The sequence below is a fragment of the Saimiri boliviensis genome (assembly GCF_048565385.1).
Source record: "Saimiri boliviensis isolate mSaiBol1 chromosome 19 unlocalized genomic scaffold, mSaiBol1.pri SUPER_19_unloc_1, whole genome shotgun sequence".
NCBI classification, from domain to species: Eukaryota; Metazoa; Chordata; class Mammalia; order Primates; family Cebidae; genus Saimiri; species Saimiri boliviensis.
Window position 1 is genome coordinate 2,111,383 of NW_027412502.1, and position 20,599 is coordinate 2,131,981.

The 20,599-nt window shown below is 40.3% G+C and overlaps 1 long non-coding RNA gene and 1 other non-coding gene across 3 annotated transcripts in view; both read left to right on the top strand.

Annotated features, from left to right (window-relative positions):
• The window catches only part of LOC141583197 (uncharacterized), a 776,849-nt gene that overhangs the window by 353,573 nt on the left and 402,677 nt on the right, over nucleotides 1-20,599 (top strand). The window lies entirely within an intron of this gene.
• Nucleotides 14,070-14,176, top strand: LOC141583229 (U6 spliceosomal RNA). The gene has a single exon (XR_012515922.1). It is a non-coding gene; the product is annotated as a U6 spliceosomal RNA (small nuclear RNA).

Genomic DNA, 20,599 nt, shown 5'->3' on the forward strand with positions numbered 1-20,599 from the left:
ATTCCCTCTGGGAGGAAGAGCAGCAAGTGCAGAAGACAAGATGCTTGAGTGAGCTTTGCAGGGTTTGTGAGCAGTTCACTTTTGCTAGTACCAAAAGTGTGAGATATGAGAGGTTGGGAGTGAGGTGAATACTCAGCTAAGGCAAGTTTATAATAGACTTTTTAATACTATAGAAACGAGTAGGTGTTCAGCCTTGGTCATCATGGTGGAACCCCATCTCTACTAAAAATACAAAAATTAGCCGAGTGTGGTAGCCAGCATGTGTAATCCCAGCTAATTGGGAGACTGAGGCACAAGAATCACTTGAACCTGGGAGCTAGAGGTTGCAGTGAGCTGTTGTGCCACTGCACACCAGCCTAGGCAAAAGGGTAAGACTTTATCTCCATAAATAAATGAATGAATGAATGAATGAATGAATGAAATGAATAGCTCTTATCTGGTGGGCCATGGGCATTTTACCAGTAGAATGCTTTGGACTGCACATACTAGATGAGCAGTGGCTAAAACAGTAGGAATCAGAGTTGTTTGGGTTGTTCAGTGATATCCCAGGATCCCACTTGTCCCTCTTTCAGCTGTGTTGTTGGCAGTGTTTTATTATGTCTCCTTTCATAGTTGGCTAATCCGCAACAGCTCCAAACATCTTGTTCTCACAACACAACATCGCAAGGGCTGCTTTTCTTCACAGTGTCTTTTAAATGGGTAGAAAACTTAGAAGCATGCAAGGGGCTTCCTGTAACATTTCATTGGATGGGTCAAACCACATGCACATCCCAAAACCAGGCACTGGGAAAGCAGATACGTGATTAGCTTAGAATACTCATTTCTCTTTCTGAAGCTGAGGAGGGGAATTGGGATAATAAACATCCCAATAGACTTGTGTTTCTTAGGCAAGAAAGAATAAGGAAAGGCTATTGGTAGGGAGCCAGCAGTGTTTGCTACAGAGGCTCATTGGAGAAATTTGAGTAAGGGAGTCACAAGATTAAATTTGAGTATTAAGGCATTCTGGTTATGGTGTAAAAGTGGTTAGCAAACTTTTCTTGTAAAGGATGAGGTGGGAAATATTTTAGACTATGTGGTCTCTGTTGTGTCTAGTTAACCCTGCTGTTGTAGTGTGAAAACCACCACGGATAACATGTAAGCAAATAGGCATGACTGAGATCCAAGAAAACTTTATTTACAAAGCCATAAGGCAGACTGGATTTGGCCTGTGGCCTGTAGTTTGCTGACCCCTCATAAAGGATTGATGGAAGGTAACCATGTAAAGAAACCAGGAGACAAAGGAAGCTTTTGCAGTAGTAGTCAGCTATAGTTTCCTTGTCACACATCCTTGAACTAGTGTCAGTGTAGTGAGAGGTTTTCACCCATGCATGGTGAAAAAAAAGAAACTTAGGAATCTTAGTTTCTCATTTAAAAATGTTGGCCTTTTTTGTGGTATTATGTCTTTTTCATTTGTTTTGCTTAAGTTTTTTTTATGTAAGAAATAACATTAATAGTTGGCCATTTTTATTTAAATAAAAGCCATTTTCTAAATGTTTATGTCCCAAATGGCAGTGGGACTATAAAGCAGAGACAGAAGAGAGGTATAGTTAATATGATTTAGTGATAATCGAATAAGAAAAGTTTGGGGGATAGAGAGAAAGCTCAGATGATGCACTGGTTTCCAGATTGTACCCTAGCATTTAACCTGGACATGCGGAAGGAATAGGAAATTTTCTGGTGAATACAGAAGAGTAAACAGTAGCAGGAATGACTAATTTTTTTCTATGCATATTTAATGGAATATTCATACAGGGTATTTTGAGTAGGTATTTGGATAATCAGCATTTATAACTTGCATCCTACTAGTTTGACTCTTAATAATAAGAATTGTCAAAGATCCAAAGTTGATGATAATTGTCAAAGATCCAAAGTTGATGATAAATGTCCATGTGTATCATCATCAATGACTGAAAGTCAGCATCCACAGAATTGGGACAGATGAACTTAATAGATAAAGATGAATGTCGGAGTTGTGTTTCTCTTAGGGACTGACACTCTATTACCTGTGGGACTCACAGCTGCCAGGAAAGAAAGAGAGCAAGAAGCCTATTAAAGAAGCCAGCAGATTCAGTCCTGGAGTGCCCTGCTTGGCTTCATGTCTTAGTTCTGACTTGTAACAAATTATTTTCTGTAAAATGTGCTTTGTGTTTTTCCCCTCTTGCAGCATGTGAACAAACAGAATCCCTTTAGTAGGGCATTTTTGTATTCTTTCTTGAAACAAAGCAACATGTAAATAACAAAAAGAAGAAAGTAAGAGAAAGAGTATTTTTTGTATAGGCTAGCATTTAACATAAACTTGGGAGTGAGTACCAGGATTATACTTAGAATTTAGGGACGGGATGGGAAAACTAGTTAGAAATCTATATTTAATATAAACATTTCAGTACATTGGGTAAAACTTTTATGAAAATACATCAAACGATCTTTGATCCACTAAACCAGGAGCTGGCCAGCTTTTTCTGCAAAGACTCAGTTAGTAAGTATTTTTGGCTTTGTGGGCTATATACATTTATTTTTTTGAGACAGGGTCTCACTCTGTCTCCCAGGCTGGAGTGCAATTGCATGATCATGGCTGACTGCAGTCTTGACTTTCTGGGCTCTAGTGATCTTCCCATCTCAGCCTCTCTACTAGCTGGGACCACAGGTGTGCAACATCACAGCCAGCTAATGGACTCTACGGACTATAAAGTGAATAAGCATGGCTGTGCTCCAAAATACTTTACTTAGAAAAACAGGCAGTGGGCTGGATTTGGCCCACAAGTGCTAATTTGCTGATCCTTGTGCTAAAAGGAAGGTGCTGCTAATGCAGTGAATCTGATTGGTAAAAGTGCTCTGCATGTGTGGCATTCTTCTTCCTTTGAAATAAGGATATATTTAAGTAGTCACCTCACCACATTTTTCAACAGTAACTTCATATAATTTTTAACATTTCATTTATAAAATATGATTTTTTTCTGCTTTTCTTCTATTTTATTCCTGTTAATAGCATTCAGTATTTTTCTGTGATTATTACTTTGTATATTTGATGAGTATCAACTATCCTAGAATTGGATGATTTTTATCAAGCAAGAAATACTCTCTTTGAAACTTTTAGTATTCCTTGGTCTTTATGTGTAAGCATGAATATGATAACCAGCTTTTGTAATTTAGAAATGTTCAAGGGGTCTTTTAGTTCTATAATTTTAAGAATTTAATACCTCAGTCTAGGATTTTTTAACACTATAAGTGTATAATTTTTATAACCTTTAAAATATATCATTGCTATATAAAATTTGAAAACTACTGTTTCTTGCCTATCACATTTCCATGACTGACTCCCAATTATGATCTCTTTCAAAGAACTATCTACACTCATGAACTCAGATTTTCTTTCCATTCAGTCTTGATCTCATGCCAGTAAGTCTTCAAATTCAACGCTCCTCAAGGTTATTGTTCTCAAGGTTATCACTTAACGTTTCTCTGTAATAAATCTAGGGATTTTTTCTAACACCTCATTTTATGTAATCTGGCAGCAATATTAAACCAAATGGAGGGCATCTCCTCCCTAATAGCATCTTCAATTAGCCCGCTGAAGGACCTCACTCCCTCAGGCCTCCTGCCTTTCTAGTCCTTTTGTCATGGTCTGTTTACTTGCTTCTCAACTTTCTCCTTTTGCACATTGTTGTTTCCTAGGGCTCAGTCCTCAATCTTTTCTCGTTACTTTTTTTTCTTTTTTTGAAATGGAGTCTTGCTCTGTCACCTAGGCTGGAGTTCAGTGGTGCAGTCTTGGCTCATTACAACCTCCGCCTCCTGGGTTCAAGTGATTCTTCTGCCCCAGCCTTCTGAGTAGCTGGGATTACAGGTGCATGCCAGCATGCCAAGCTAATTTTTGTATTTTTAGTAGGGACAGGGTTTCCCCATGTTGGCCAGGCTGGTATCAACCTCCTGAATTCAGGTGATCTGCCTGCCTTGGTCTCACAAAGTGTTGGGATTTCAGCCACTAGCCACCGTGCCCGGCCCCTCGTGACTTTTTCTATTTTTTTTTTATTCTTTATTTTATTTTAGGTGCATATTATATCTGGCATTTCTTCCCATGTTAGCCCTTCCCACCTTCCCCCCTCCACTGTCTCTCCCCTACCCCTCCCAACTGCCCCCAGTGTGTGATGTTCCTCTCCCTGAGTCCATGTGTTCTTGTTGTTCAACACCCACCTATGAGTGAGAACATACGGTGTTTGCCTTTCTGTTCTTGTGTCAGTTTGTTGAGATGTTGGTTTCCAGATTCATCCAAGTCTCTACAAAGGACACGAACTCATCATTTTTTATGAATGTGTAGTATTCCATGGTGTATATGTACCATATTTTCTTTGTCCAGTCTATCATTGATGGGCATTTGGGTTGGTTCCAGGTCTTTGCTATTGTACACAGGCTGCTATCAACATATGTGTGCATGTGTCTTTATAGTAGAACAATTTATAGTTCTTTGGGTATATACCCAATAGTGGGATTGCTTGGTCAAATGGAATTTCTATTCCTAGATCCTTGAGAAATTTCCACACTGTCTTCCACAATGGCTGAATTATTTTACACTCCCACCAACTGTGTAAGAGTATTCCTATTTCTCCACATCGTTTCCAGCATCTGTTGTCTCCGATTTTTTAAAGATCAACATTCTAACTGGCATGAGATGATATCTCAGTGTGGTTTTGATTTGCATTTCTCTAATGACCAGTGATGATGAGCATTTTTTCATGTGTTTGTTGGCCTCAAATATGTCCTCTTTTGAAAAGTGTCTGTTCATATCCTTCTCCCACTTTGAATGGGGTTTTTTTTTTTTCTTGTGTATCTGTTTTAGGTCTTTGTTGATTCTGGATATTAGCCCTTTGTCAGATGGGTAGATTGCAAACATTTTTTCCCATTCTCTTGATTGCTGATTCATGCAATGCTGGTTTCTTCTGCTGTACAGAAGCTCTGGAGTTTAATAAGATCCCATTTGTCTATCCTGGATTTTATTGCCATTGCTTTTGGTGTTTTAGTCATGAAATCCTTGCCTATGCCTATGTCCAGGATGGTTTTGCCTGTTTTCTTCTAGTGTTTTTATCATGTGAGGTTTTATGTTTAAATCTTTGATCCTTCTTGAGTTAGTTTTAGTGTAAGGTGACAAATAGGGGTCCAGTTTCTGCTTTCTGCACATTGCTAGCCAGTTTTCCCAACACCACTTATTAAACATGGAGTCCTTTCCCCGTTGTTGTTTTTGCCAGGTTTGTCAAAGACCGGATGGTTCTAGATGTGTGGTGCTTTAGATGTGTGTTCCGGGGTCTTTGTTCTGTTCCATTGGTTTATGTCTCTGTTTTGGTACCAGTGGCATGCTGTTTTGATTACTGTAGCCTCTATATAGTTTGAAGTCTGGCAGTGTGATGCCTCCAGCTTTGTTCTTTTTTCTCAGGATTGTTTTAGCTATGTGGGGTCTCTTGTGATTCCATATAAAGTTTAAAGTGTTTTTTTTCCAGTTATGTGAAGAAGGTCATTGGAAGCTTGATGGGGATAGCAGTGAATCTGTAGGTTACTTTGGGCAGTATGACCATTTTGACCTATTGATTCTTCCTAACCGTGAGCATGGAATGTTTCTCCATCTGTTTGTCTCCTCTCTTATTTCGTTTGTTGTTCTCCTTGAAGAGGTCCTTTACATCCTTTATTAGTTATATTCCTAGGTATTTTATTCTCTTTGTAGTAATTGTGAATGGGAGTTCCTTCTTGATTTGGCTCTCTGTTTGCCTGTGATTGGTATATACGAATGCTTGTGATTTCTGCATATTATTTTGTATTCTGAGATTTTGTGGAAGTTGCTTATCAGTTTGAGAAGATTTTGGGCAGAGACGATGGGGACTTTTAGATATACAATCATGTCATCTACAAATAGAGACAGTTTGACTTCTTTCTTTCCTAATTGATTACACTTCATTTCTTTTTCTTGGTTGATTGCTTTGACTAGAACTTCCAATACTATGCTGAATAAGAGTGGTAAGAGAGGGCATCCTTGTCTAGTGCCTGATTTCAAAGGGAATTCTTCCAGCTTTTGCCCGTTCAGTATGATATTGGCTGTAGGTTTGTCATATATAGCTTTTATCATTTTGTGATACATTCTATCAATACCTAGTTTATTGAGAGTTTTGTTTTGTTTTGTTTTAAACATGAAGAGCTGTTGAATTTTGTCAAAGGCCTTCTCTGCATCTATTGAGAAAATTATGTGGTTTTTGTCTTTGGTTCTGTTTATGTGGTGGTTTACATTTATAGACTTGCATATGTTGAACCAGCCTTGCAGCCCCAGAGTGAAGCCTACTTGATCATGATGGAGAAGCTTTTTGATGTGCTGCTGCAATCCGTTTGACAGTATGTTATTGAAGATTTTAGCATCTGTGTTCATCATGGAGATTGGCCTGACCATTTTTTTTTGTTTTGTTTTGAGTCTCTGCCGGGTTTTTGTATCAGGATGATGATGGTCTCATAAAATGATTTAGGAAGGATTCCTTCTTTGTATATTGTTTGGGTTAGTTTCAGAATGAATGGTCCTAGCTCCTCTTTGTATGTCTGGTAGAATTCAGCTGTGAACACCTCTGGGCCTGTACTGTTTTTGGTTGGTAGGCTATTAATTGCTGCCTCAACTTCAGTCCTTGTTATTGGTCTGTTCAAGGTTTCAACTTGTTCCTGGTTTAGGTTTGGGAGGTGTAAGTGTCCAGGAATTTATCCTTTTTTTCCAGGTTTACTGGTTTATGTGCATAGAAGTATTTGTAGTAATCTCTGATTGTAGTTTGAATTTCTGTAGAATTAGTGGTGATATCCCCTTTGTCAGTTTTTGTTGCATCTATATGATTCTTTTCCCTTTTCTATTTAATTAACTCTGCTAGGAGTCTATTTTGTTGATCCTTTCAAAAAACCAGCTTCTGAGCAGAACGTATATTCTGTGGATTTGGGGTGGATATTTCTGTAGATGTCCATTAGGTCTGCTTGGTCCAGATCTGAGTTCAAGTCCTGGACATCCTTGTTAATTTTCTGTCTCGTTGATATGTCTGATATTAACAATAGAGTGTTAAAGTCTCCCACTATTACTGTGTGGGAGTCTAAGTCTCTTTGTAGGTCATTAAGAACTTGCTTTATGTACCTGGGTGCTACCCGGGTGTTCCTGTATTGTGTGTGTATATGTTTAGGATCATTAGGTCTTCTTGTTGCATTGATCCTTTTACCATTATGTAATGCCCTTCTTTGTGTCTTTTGATCTTTGTTGGTTTAAAGTCCATTTTATCAGAGACTAGGATTGCAGCTCCTGCTTTTTTTTTTTTTTTTTTCCTCTCCATTTACTTGATATGTCTTCCTCCATCCCTTCATTTTTAGCCTACACATGTCCTTGCACATGAGATGGGCTTCCCAAATACAACACACAGATGGGTTTTGATTTTTTTTTTTTTTTTTTTGAGATAGAGTCTCACTCTTGTTACCCAGGCTGGAGTGCAATGGCGCGATCTCGGCTCACCGCAACCTCCACCTCCTGAGTTCAGGCAATTCTCCTGCCTCAGCCTCCTGAGTAGCTGGGATTACAGGCGCGTGCCACCATGCCCAGCTAATTGTTTGTATTTTTAGTAGAGACAGGGTTTCACCATGTTGACCAGGATGGTCTCGATCTCTTGACCTCGTGATCCACCCACCTTGGCATCCCAAAGTGCTGGGATTGCAGGCTTGAGCCACCACACAGGGCCGCTTTTGACTTTTTATCCAATTTGGCAGTCTGTGTTTTTGATAGGGGCATTTAGTCCATTTACATTTAAGTTTAATACTGTTATGTGTGAATTTGATACTGCCATTTTGATGCTAGCTGCCTGTTTTGTCCTTTAGTTGACAAATTTTCTTCATTGTATCTATGGTCTTTACCATTTGGTACATTTTTGGAGTGGCTGTTACTGATTGTTCCTTTCCTTGATTAGTGCTTCTTACAGGAGCTCTTGTAAGGCAGGCCTGGTGGTGAGAAAATCTCTCAGTAGTTGCTTGTTCATAAAGGATTTTCTTTCTCCTTCGAATGTGAAGCTTAATTTGGCTGGATATCATATTCTAGGTTGACAGTTCTTTTCTCTAAGGATGCTGACTATTGGCCCCCACTCTCTTCTCACTTGTAGAGTTTGTGTGGAGAGATCTGCTGTGAGTCTGGTGGGCTTCCCTTTGTCTCTTGTTGCCCTTAGCATTTTTTCCTTCATTTTAACACTGGTGAATCTGATGATTATGTGCCTTGAGGTTGCTCTTCTTTAGGTATATCTTTGTGGTGTTCTCTGTACTTTCTGGACTTCAATGGTGGCCTGCCTCACTAGGTTGGGGAAGTTCTCCTGGATAATATCCTGAAGAGTGTTTTCCAACCTGCATTCATTCTCTCTGTCACATTCACGTATGCTTATCAAACGTAGATTACGTCTTTTCACAGAATTCCATATTTCTTGGAGGCTTTGTTCATTTCTTTTCACCCTATTCTTGCCTTCTCATTTTATTTCATTGCGTTGATCTTCAATCTCTTATATTCTTTCTTCTGCTTGGTCCATTCAGCTATTAAGACTTGATGCTTCATGAAGTTGTTGTGCTGTTTTTCAGCTCCATCAAGTCATTTCTATTCTTCTCTAAGCTGTTTATTCTAGTCAGCATCTCATCTAACCTTTCATCTAAGTTCTTAATTTTTTTGCATTGGGTCAGCACATGTTCTTTTAGCTCTGAGAAGTTTGTTTTTACCCACTTTCTGAAACCTGTTCCTGTCAGTTCATCAGATTCATTCTCCACCTATCTTTGATCCCTAGCTGGTGAGGAGTTATAATCCCTTGGAGGAGGAGAGGCCTTCTGGTTATTAGTGTTTTCTTCTTTTTTATGCTGGTTTCTTCCCCTCTTAGTGGCTTTATCTACCTGTGATCTTTGTAGTTGGTGACTTTCAGGTGGGGTCTCTAAGTGGACATCCTTTTTGTTGATGTTGAAGCTATTTATTTCTGCTTCTTAGTTTTCCTTCTAACAGTCAGGCCCCTCTGCTGCAGAACCACTGGGGATCCACTCCAGATCACACTCACCTCGGGATCGCCTGCAGGGGCTGCAGAACAGCCAGGGTTGCTGCTGGCTTCTCCCTCTACTGTCCTCATCCCAGAAGGGTACCCACCAGATGTTGGCCTGAGCTTTCCTTTATGAGGTGTCTTTTTGGGTATATGGGGCTCAGAGAGTTGCTTGAGGAGACAGTCTGTCCCTTATAAGAGCTCACGTGCTGTGCTGGGAGTTCTGTTGTTTTTTGCAGAGGTGCTGGGCTGATACATTTAAGTCTACTGCAGCTGAACTCATAACCTCCTGTTTTCCCAGGTGCTCTGTCCTAGAAAGGTCAGCTTTATTTATATGTTCCTGTCGTGCTGCTGCATTTTTTCATAGATGCCCTGTCCAGCGCAGAGTAGTCTAGTCACAGTCTGTTAGCAGAGGTAATGCTGAGCTGCCACAGGCTCTGCCCATCTACTGCATGAACTGCATTGGTAGTGGCACACTGCCTTAGTAGTGGGGGACGCCCTTCCCCCCACTGAGCTGGACCATCCCGGGTCAAGCTGCACTTATGGTGAAACTCCTAATACAGAGTGTTTCAGATTTCTTGTCTTGTGGGGGTGGTACCCATCAAGCCAGATCGTCTAGTTTCCTGTCTCAGCCCCCTCCCTTTCAGTTGAATCGGTGGCAACCTCGACCTCCTGGTTCACGTGTTTCTCCTACCTAAACCTTTTGAGTAGCTGGGATTACAGGTGCACAGCACTATACTTGGCTAATTTTTTAATTTTTAGTAGAGATGAGGTTTCCCTATGTTGGCCACACTTGTCTTGAACTTCTTTCCTCGTAATCCACCTGCTTCAGGAGCTGGGATTATAGGTGTGAGCCACTGCACACGGCCACATGTAGAAGTTTAGTGCTACATACAACACTGAACCTTACACTGTGCTGGGATTACATGTGTGAGCCACAGTACCCAGCCACATAGATTTTCTTATTTCTCTAAGAATCCTGATCGTAAATGAGTTCAGAGTTGTATGTAGAAGCACAATGCTTAGATGCAGATGTGTAAATATAGAAGGATATGATACTTAGATTTAACAGTTATGAATAAATGTAATTCTTATAACTGACTATAACAGTATTAGAAAAGTCATATATTGATAAAGCTTTCTTCAGAAAAAGAGACTTAAAAACTTTGAGGAATTGCTTCTTTCCAAATGTATGCATACCTAAGGTTCTTACAATGGTGTGGTTTATAGAATAGATATTAGAGTGTAAATCCAATTTTTAAAACGTAGTCAAACGTATTAATCTTATATTTTATGCCTATGGCTATTTTGTAATTCAGAGAAAGGCTTTTCCAACTCCGAAATTCTTTAAAATCCTCTAGTGATTTATTTTTCATGGTATTTAAATCAATATTGAAACTTTCTTGAATTTACACTGGTTTCAAGTTTTGTCCAACTTTTTTTCAGTTACATATTAACCATGGGAATTCTTTCATTATACAAATAAACATGTTATGGTTTAAATTCAGAGGAAATTATGATATGTTATTCTATTGTATGCTAACTAAAGTGTTCTTTTGTTGACTTAGAGTTCTCTTAGCCATAAGAAAAAAAAAAAAGATCTCTTGCATGAAATTAGCATGTTGTGGGGGAAAATTGCCATGCTTAGACTGGAACTAGACACAATAAAACAGGAGAACCCACTAAGGGCAAAGAAATTTTTGGAGGACATTGAAAGTGTGAAAGGAAAAAATGCTAATATTCTAAAACCTATAAAATTGGATAAAGAAGAATGAACAAAGATGGTATTTTAAGGACAGTGGACAGCTTAGCATTTTGACAACGAAGAATAAAATGGTCAGTTCTGAATTGGAGAATGTAAGACACAACTAGGAAACACTGGAAATGGAAATTCAATCATGTCATTTTAGACTGGCTACTGGTCTACATGAATGTGACCAAAGCCAGATAGCAGAAAAAGACTTCTTTTCAGAGAACAAAACCTGAACAGGTTTATTTACAGGAGACAATGAATTCTCATACATCTAAACTGAAAGAGAACAGCAAGATTCTTTCTGAACAACTGTAATGCTTATTGTAAAAATTAACAGCCTAAAATTTCAGCTCCATCACACAAGATAAACTGTGAGAGAAAAGACAGGGCAGGCTGTCATCTTTCCTGTTGGAGGAACTTAATTATTCCAGCTAAGGGCATTGGAGAGTACAAACCCACCAGGGGCAGAAGAGTTCCCACAGCACAGCACAGCTGCTTTACCAAATCATGGCCAGACTGCTTCTGAAAGCAGGCTCCTGATCCTGTTCCTTCTTACTGAACAGGACCTCCCACCTGGGGCTTACTGCTACTCTCACAGGTGTTCTCTGGTCAATGGAGATTTGAAACATTCCTTAGACAGAGCTCCCACAGAGAGGGGCGGGCCACCAACTTTGCTGTTTGGATGACTAGGTTCTGGCCTGAGGGCTTTGTAGAACCCAAGCTGACCAGGGGTGTAAGTGGTAGCTCAGCACAGCAGAGCCACCTCGCAAAAACATGGCCAGACCCTTGTTTAAGTCAGTCCCCAAACACATTTCTAATCACTGGGTAAAGCCATTCAACAGGGTTTCTGGCTGCCTTCACTGCTGTTCTCTGGCTGACAGATGATTCAGGCCTCCCTGAGTCAGAGCTTCCAAGGGGAAGACCAGACTGTCATCTTTGCTGTTTAGGCGACTCAGCCATTCCAACCTTGGGACTTCAGAGTGTCTGAGGCAACCAGGGGCTGAAGTGAACCCCCAGCACAGCACAGCTGCTCTACAGAAACATGGCCAGACTTTTTTTAAAGCAAGTCTCTGTTCTTGTTCCTCCTGACTAGACAAGACTTCTGAACTTGTCTCCAGCCACCTCCCATAGTTGTGTCCAGATTGGCAACAGGATTGTACCTCAGTGGTACAGAGGTCCCAGAGGAAGAGGCAGGCTATTATCTCTGCCTTTTTGCAGGCTTCGCTAGTGATACCTTGAGGCACTGGAAGATATAAGGCAATTAGGGACTGGAGTGGACCCCCAGTATACCACAGCAGCCTTATAGGAAAGTGGCTGAACCGTTACGTGGGTGCTGGTTTCCATATCTCCTCGATGAGCAGGTCCTCCCAGCTTGGATCTTTATCCAGGCCCCACTGAAGCCATCAAGCCAGTAGCAACTTGGCAATTCCTTGGACAGAGCTTCACAGATCGACTGAAATCCTCTCTGCCACTGCCTCTGCAGTGTATCTGCCCTTGTTACCTTCAGAATATCAAGAAAGCAAAAACTATAAGTGCCATATTGATAACTCTAACAAGCTGCAGTTGACCCAAGGAACAAGGCAGTCCATCTCTTGTGGATACCACATACCCCCCATGGCTTATCACGAGACAGGGAACCCTGGCTTGGGCCCACAGCACAGACCCTCCATCCTGGGCTAATTACACTAAGTGATGGCTAACTCACATCTCTCTGGGGTAGAGCCCCCAGGAGACAAGCAAAGTGATGGAGCAGGAAGCCAGCTGATGTGAAGCTCAGAGGGCAGGCACAGCTATCTCTCTAGGCTCTACTTGGTCTTATGAGACACTTTATCCTAGCACTTTAGGAGTGTGGAGGTCAGATCAGCCACATCTCATGTGAAGATTGCCCAGCAGAGATAAGGTGTGCGAGTTTCCCTCTTAATAAAAGGAGACTTGCTTAAAAAAGAAGTCTGGCCACGTTTTTGTAGAGCAGCTGTGCTGTGCTGGGGCCTCACTTTTCAGAGAGTTCTCTGAGACCTGATCTCTGCTGGGCATTCTAGCACATGAGATGAAGCTGGTCTGACCTCAGCACTCCTTAGTCTGCTTGCCTCTCCCAGGGCCCCAGCCTGGCCACACCTGCCTACAGGGCACTCTCAGCTGCCCACACCTTTGTTTCTGTGCCAGTGGACCATGCCTGAGGAGTGAAGAGATGCAGCAACGTGGACCCTTCAGGCATGCACCAGCCTCTACATTGCCTCTCCATACTACAGCTCTTTATACACAAACTTCCTACATCGCTTTGCTGCTGTGTGTTTACATGAGTGGATTTTGCTGTACTTGCCCTACCAGCACATGGGACTGTAGCACACACTTCAACCCACCTGAACTCCCATTGAAGAGATAGCGATGGTAGGCACAGAACCAATAGAAGCAACTCTGCCAACAACTTGCCCTTGTGCTAATGTTGTGCACAAAAAAGAGACCCTAATATGCGTTGAGTGACTGCTGCTGCTTAGGGGGTCACAGAGAAGGCACCCAAACCTGCACAGGCCAGCACCCCAGCCTGCACCTCCAGTGCAACAGCACACACAGCAGGGGTCCCCTGGCTCCCACAAAGTGGTCTTGCCTCCACCACTTCCACCATTGGGTGAATGCCAACAGGGAGGCAGGCACTTCTGCATCTGCTAGCACTCTGCCACAGCTGCCACACTTTGCAGCCTTCAGTGCAGTAGAATCCAAACTTTGAGGAGCCAGAGAACAAAGTCGAAACCCAATATAAATTTCCCAGAGTTAAAGAACACAGTCTAGGAATTGGGAGATGAATATTGGCCCCCTAAAATCCTCCAAAACCAAAGCCAGCTGACTGCATCTGCCTTACACCACAATCAAACCAAAAAGATCATCAAATATCATAAAAGAAAAATATCCTGTGCTAAGGTCAGCAACCTCTAAGGTTGAAGGTGAATAAGATCATAGAGATGAGGAAGAATCAGTGCAAGAACACTGAAACTCAAAAAGTCAGCATGCCTTCTTTCCTCCAGATGATTACATCAACTGTTCAGCCTGTTCAAGTTTTCAGAACTGATCAGAGGCTGACATGTCTTTAATGATACAAGTAGAATTCAGAATGTGGGCAGAAACAAAGTTCACTGAGTGAAAGAAGTATGTCATCATCCAATGCAAGGAAGCCAAAAGTCATTGTGAAACATCGCAGGAGCTAACAGGCAATAGAGCTGGTATAAAGAACCTTACCAGTGCTTGCTATGGCAGCACATATATTAAAATGGGAATGATACAGGCAAGATTAGCATGGCTCCTGCTTAAGGATGACATGCAAATTCATGAAGCATTTCATATTTTTAGGAAGAATCAATATTGTGAAAATGGCCATACTGCCCAAAGTAATTTATATATTCACTGCTGTCCCTATCAAGCTACCAATGAACTTATTCACAGAACTGGAAAAACCCACCTTAAACTTCATATGGAAGCAAAAGAGACTCTGCATAGCCAAGACAATGCTAAGCAAAAAGAACAAAGCAAGAGGAATCATGCTACCTGATTTCAAACTATGCTACAAGGCTACAGTAATCAAAACAGCATGGTACTGGTACCAAAACAGAGACATAGACCAATGGAACAGAACAGAGGTCCTGGTGGCAATGCCACACATCTACAACCATCTCATCTTTGACAAACCTGACAAACACAAGCAATGGGGAAAGGATTTCCTGTTAAATAATTGGCGTTGGGAAAACTGGCTACCAGTGTGAAGAAAGCAGAGACTGGACCTCTTCCTGACACCTTACAGTAGAATTACCTCCAGATGGATTAAAGACCTAGACATAAGACCTAATGCCATAAAAAATCTAGAGAAAAAACCCAGGCAAAGCCATTCAGGACATACGTATAGGCAAGTACTTCATGACTAAAACACCGAAAGTATTGGCAACAAAAACGAAAATAGACAAATGGGACCTTATTAAACTCCAGAGCTTATGTACAGCAAAAGAAACAATCATTAGAGTGAACCGCCAACCAACAGGATGGGAAACAATTTTTGCAATCTACCCATCTGACCAATGGCTGATATCCAGAATCTACAAAGAAGTAAAACAGATTTGCAAGAAAAAAAGAAAGCAAACCCATTCAAATTAGGGAAATGATATGAACAGACACTTTTGAAAAGAAGATATATATGAGGCCAAGAAACATATGAAAAAATACTCATCATCACTGGTTATTAGAGAAATCAAAACCACATTGAGATATCACCTCATGCCAGTTAGAATGGTGACCATTAAAAAATCTGGAGACAACAGATACCAGAGAGCATGTGGAGAAATAGGAACACTTTTACACTGTTGCTAGGAGTGTAAACTAGTTGAACCATTGTGGAAGGCAGTGTAACACTTGCTCAAGGGCCTGGACATAGTAATTCCATTTGACCCACCAATCCCATTACTGCGTATATACCCAAAGGATTATAAATCATTCTATTATAAAGACACATGCACACGTATGTTCACAGTGGCACTGTTTACAATGGCAAAGACCTGAAAACAACCCAAATGTCCAGCGACAATAGACTGGAAAAGGAAAATGTGACATACATACACCATGGAATACTATGCAGCCACAAAAAACGATGAGTTTGTGTCTTTTGTAGGGACATGGATGAATCTGGAAACCATCATCCTTAGCAAACTGACAGAAGAACAGAAAATCAAACACTGCATGTTCTCACTCATAGGCGGGTGATGAATAATGAGAATATATGGACACAGGGAGGGGAGCATCACACACTGGGGTCTTTTTGGGGGTGGCCAACAGGGGGACACCAAGGGGTGGGGAGGTCAGGGAAGGATTACATGAAGAGAAATGCCAGATGTAGGTGACTGGATGGAGGCAGGATACCACATTGCCGTGAGTGTACCTATGCAACAATTCTGCATGATCTGCATATACCTATAACCTGAAGTACAATTTTTTAAAATAGAATAAACTGATGTGATAGAGCTGAAAAGCACACTACATGAATTTTTATAATGCAGCCACATGGTAATTGTGTGTGATTGCATTATAAAAATTCTTGTAATGTGTGTGGGCACCCAAGGGTGCCCTGTAAGCAGGTGTAGCCAGGCTGGGGTCCTGGGAGAGGCAAGCAGACTAAGGAGTGCTGAGGTCAGACCAGCACCATCTCATGTGCAAGACCACCTAGTAGAATAGACCAAGCAAAGGTAAGAGTCTCAGAGCTTGAAAACTGGCTTTCTGAAAGAAAAGAGGCAAGAATGTGGGAAAAGAATGAAAAGAAATGAACAAAATATTTGAGAAATAAAGGATTATGTAAAAAGGCAAAATGTATGCCTTATTAATGTACCTGAAAGAGATGACAAAAATGTAACCAAATTGGAAAACATATTTCAGAATATCATTCATGAGAATTTCCCAAACCTAGCACGACAGAACAACATTCAAATTCAGGAAATCCGGAGAACCTCAGATATGCCACGGGAAGAACACCCCTAAGACACATAATCATCAGGTTCTCTGAGGTCAAAATGAAATAAAAGTTGTCAAAGGCAGCTAGGGAGAAAGACAAGGTCACCTACAAAAGGAATCCCTTCAGACTAACAGTGGACTGCTCAGCTGAAACCCTACAAGCCAGAAGAGATATTCAACTTTTAAAGAAAAAAATTCAACCCAGAATTTCAAGGCCAGCAAAACTGTCATAAGTGAAGGAGAAATAAGATCATTTTCAGGCAAGCAAATGCTGAGGGAATTCATTATCCAATGATCTACCTTACAAGAGCTCCTAAAAGTAGAAATTAATATGGAAAGAAAAGATCATCACCAGCCACTACAAAAATGCACTGAATTACACAGATCAGTGATGCTAAAAAACCAACCACATACACAAGTCTGTGAAATTATCAATTAGGAGCGTGATGTCAGGATCTAATCCATATATATCAGTGCTAACCAATTGGGCTAAATGCTCCAACTGAAAGACATAGGGCAGCAAGATGAATAAAGAGCCAAGACTCATTTGAGTATGCTGTCTTTAAGAGACCAATCTCACATGAACTCCTACACATACGCTCAAAATGAATGGAGAAAAATCCTTCAAGCAAATGGGAAACAGAAAAAAGCAGGTGTTGCAATCCTAGTTTCTGACAAAACAGGCTAAACGAATAAAGACAAAAAGAGAAGGACATGGGCCTGGCACGGTGGCTCAAGCCTGTAATCCCAGCACTTCAGGAGGCCAAGGCGGATGGATCTTGAGGTCAAGAAGTCAAGACAATCCTGGCCAACATAGTGAAACTCCGTCCCTACTAAAAATAACAAAACAAACAAACAAACAAACAAAATAGCTGGGCGTGGAGGCATGCACCTGTAGTCCCAGCTACCTGGGATGCTCAGGCCAGAGAATTGCTTAAATCCAGGAGGCAGAGGTTGTAGTGAGCTGAGATCTCGCAACTGCACTCCAGTCTGAGGCCTGGCAACAGAGAGAGACTCGGCCTCAAAAGAGAGAGAGAGAGAGAGAGAGAGAGAGAGAGAGAGAGAGAGAGAGAGAGAGAGAGAGAGAACATTACAAATGTGGCCCTGACCTTTGATAAATGTTATTATTGCTTGATACCAACCTGGGCTATCCTTATTGTTCAAACCAATATGATAGATAATTTGCTGAGGTTTGGGAGCTTCTGCCCCCTGGAGAGTCCCAGATCTCCCAAAATTTGGTTCAGAGCTAAGGTTGATTTTGCTTTACAGCTCCTTTTGTGAAGTTTTTCTCATTTCCGGTGAGGAAGACAGGTTTTTCTGCTTCCATGATGGTGGAGAGCAGGCACTTCCTTTCTTGAGTCTCAGCTTGCTTCTGACAGGAAAGGTGAGTGTGATTTTTTTCCTACTTCTAAGATGGTAGAGAACAGTCATCAGCCTGAGCCTTATTTCCAGGTAAGTGGCTAAATTAGAGATTTGTCTTAAAATTTTTCCTTAATGACTAAAAGTGAAGATTACCAACCACTTGGTTTTAATTTCTCCTTAATATTATAACACTCAGTAATCATATTTATTGTGCATTTTTAAATTTTGCTTAACTTTTTTTATTTATGTTTTAGATTTTGTTGTTATTTCACTTTTCTTCCATCAAGTATGACCATATCTTTCTGACTTGGTCAAATCCAAGGGAATATTCCAAATTTTGGGAAGCAAGTCATCTGAATTGGCTAAAACTTTGTAGCTGCCACGTATGTATTTTCTAGTGAGCAGAAATTCCCTTTTTTTTTTTTTTTTTAGCCTAAGAGTTTCTGTCCACATTAGGCCATCTTTTGTCAGCCAAGGTTGCCAGCCAAGGCCAGACTGAAGGAGCAGTGGTGACCTTTCAATCCTAACATTCTGCCCTGTTCCCTACAGCAACCTGAGTTTGGTTCCTAAATCTAGTTCTTTCTGGTTTGATGTTTGTTACTTTGAAAATATCAGCAGTTTGTCCCAGCTATGATGTGGTAGTAAGAGATTCAAAAGGATTTTCTTTAAGAGCTTTATAATTAAAAGTAGATTTCTTATTCTTCTTATTATTATGCTTTAAATTCTGTGGTACATGTGCAGAACATGCATGTTTGTTACATAGGTATACACATACCGTGGGGGCTTGTTGCACCCATCAACCCATGATCTACCTTAGGTATTTCTCCTAATGCTATTTCTCCCTTAGGCCCAACCCCGACAAGCTCCGGAGTGTGATGTTCCCCTCCCTGTGTCCATGTACTCTCATTGTTCAACTCCCACTTATGAGTGAGAACATGTGGTGTTTGGTTTTCTGTTCTTGCGTCAGTTTGCCGAGAATGATGGTTTCTAGCTTCATCCATGTCCCTGAGAAGGACATGAACTCATTCTTTTTCATGGCTGTTGGTGTATATGTGTGACACTTTCTTTATCCAGTTTATTATTGATGGGCATTTGGGTTGGTTCCAAGTTTTTGCTCTTGTGAACAATGCTGCAGTGAAAATATGTGTGCATATGTCTTTGTTGTAGAATGATTTATAATCCTTTGAGCATATACCCAGTAGTGGGATTGCTGGGTCCAATGGCATTTCTATTTCTAGATCGTTGAGGAATCACCACACTGTCTTCCACAATGGTTGAACTAATTTACACTCCCACCAACAGTGGAAAAGATTTCCCATATCTCTACATCCTCTCCAGCATCTGTTGTTTTCTGACTTTTCCAATAATTGTTTTTCTGAAATGACAAGTGATGATGAGCTTTTCATTATGTGTTTGTTGGCTTCATAAATGTCTTCTTTAGAGGAGTGTCTGTTTATATTCTTTACCTACCTTTTGATGGAGTTGGTTTTATTCTGGTAAACTTAAGTTCTTTATAGATTCTGCATATTAGCCCTTTGTCAGATGGATTGATTGCAAACATTTTCTCCCATTCCGTGGGTTACCCATTCACTCTGATGATAGATCTGTTTTGTTTCATTTTAGTTTTCTGTGCAGAAGCTTTTTAGTTTAATTAGATCTCATTTGTCAATTTTGACATTTGTTGCCATTGCTTTTAGTGTTTTAGTCATAAAGTCTTTGCACATGCCTATGTTCTGTATGGTATTGCCTAGGGTTTTTTTCTAGGGTTTTTATAATTTTAGGTCTTCTGTTTTAGGCTTTAATCCATCTTGTGTTAATTTTTGTGTAAGGTGTAATTAAGGGGTCCAGTTTCAGTTTTCTGCAAATGGCTAGCCAGTTTTCCCAACACCATTTATTAAATAGGGAATCTATTCCCCATTGGTTTATTTTCGATTTATTTATTTATTTATTTATTTATTTATTTATTTATTTGGTCTTGTATGTCAAAGATCAGATGGTTGTAGATGTGTGGCATTATTTTTGAGGCCTCTATTCTGTTCCATTGGTCCATATATCTGTTTTGGTTCCAGTACCATGCTGTTTTGGTTACTGTAAGCTGATAATGTAGTTTGAAGTCTGGTAGTGTGATGTTTCCTGCGTTATTCTTTTTGCTTGGGTATGCAGGCTCTTTTTTCATCCCATATGAAATTAAAGGTAGTTTTAGCCAATTCTCTTAAGAAAGACAATGGTAGCTTGATGGGAATAACATTGAATCTGTAAATTAATTTGACTATGTGGCCATTTTTATAATATTGATTCTTTGTATCCATGAGCATGGATTTTAAAAATTTGTTTGTGACCTCTCTTATTTCTTTGAGCAATGGTTTCTAGTTCTCCTTTAAGAGGAACTTTAAGTATGGACCCAGGAAGGACAAGGCAGCTGTCTTGGTTCTCCATGAGTCCATGCTTAACTTTGAACTTATATCCATTTAAATATCAGTTGTTTCTCCAATTTAGGTTCATAGTAGTTGTTACTGATGGGTTGTCATAGGTAACTTGACTTAGATCATGGAGTTCATTCAAACTGTATATATAAACAATTTAGAATGACAGCTGATTAAGAATGACAGTCTGACAAAGTGTTTTCTTGGTATTGAATTAATTTTTCTTCTATTTGGGTAGGAGTTTTAAAAACAAATAAGTCTTTTCATTAAAATTCCAGGAAATCTTACACAGTCCTTAAGTATTTGGGATTATTTGAGAAATGATGTGATTCTAAAGTTTCCAGAAATCTGTATTCAAGAGCTCTTTTTCATTGACTTTCCATTATTTCAGGAACCTCCTAAAAGACACCATATTCTAGGACATTTTGTGCTTGTGAAGTTTTCAGAAACTGCATCAGTATTAAGCAGTTAAGTGTGAAAACGTTGTTAAATACTTA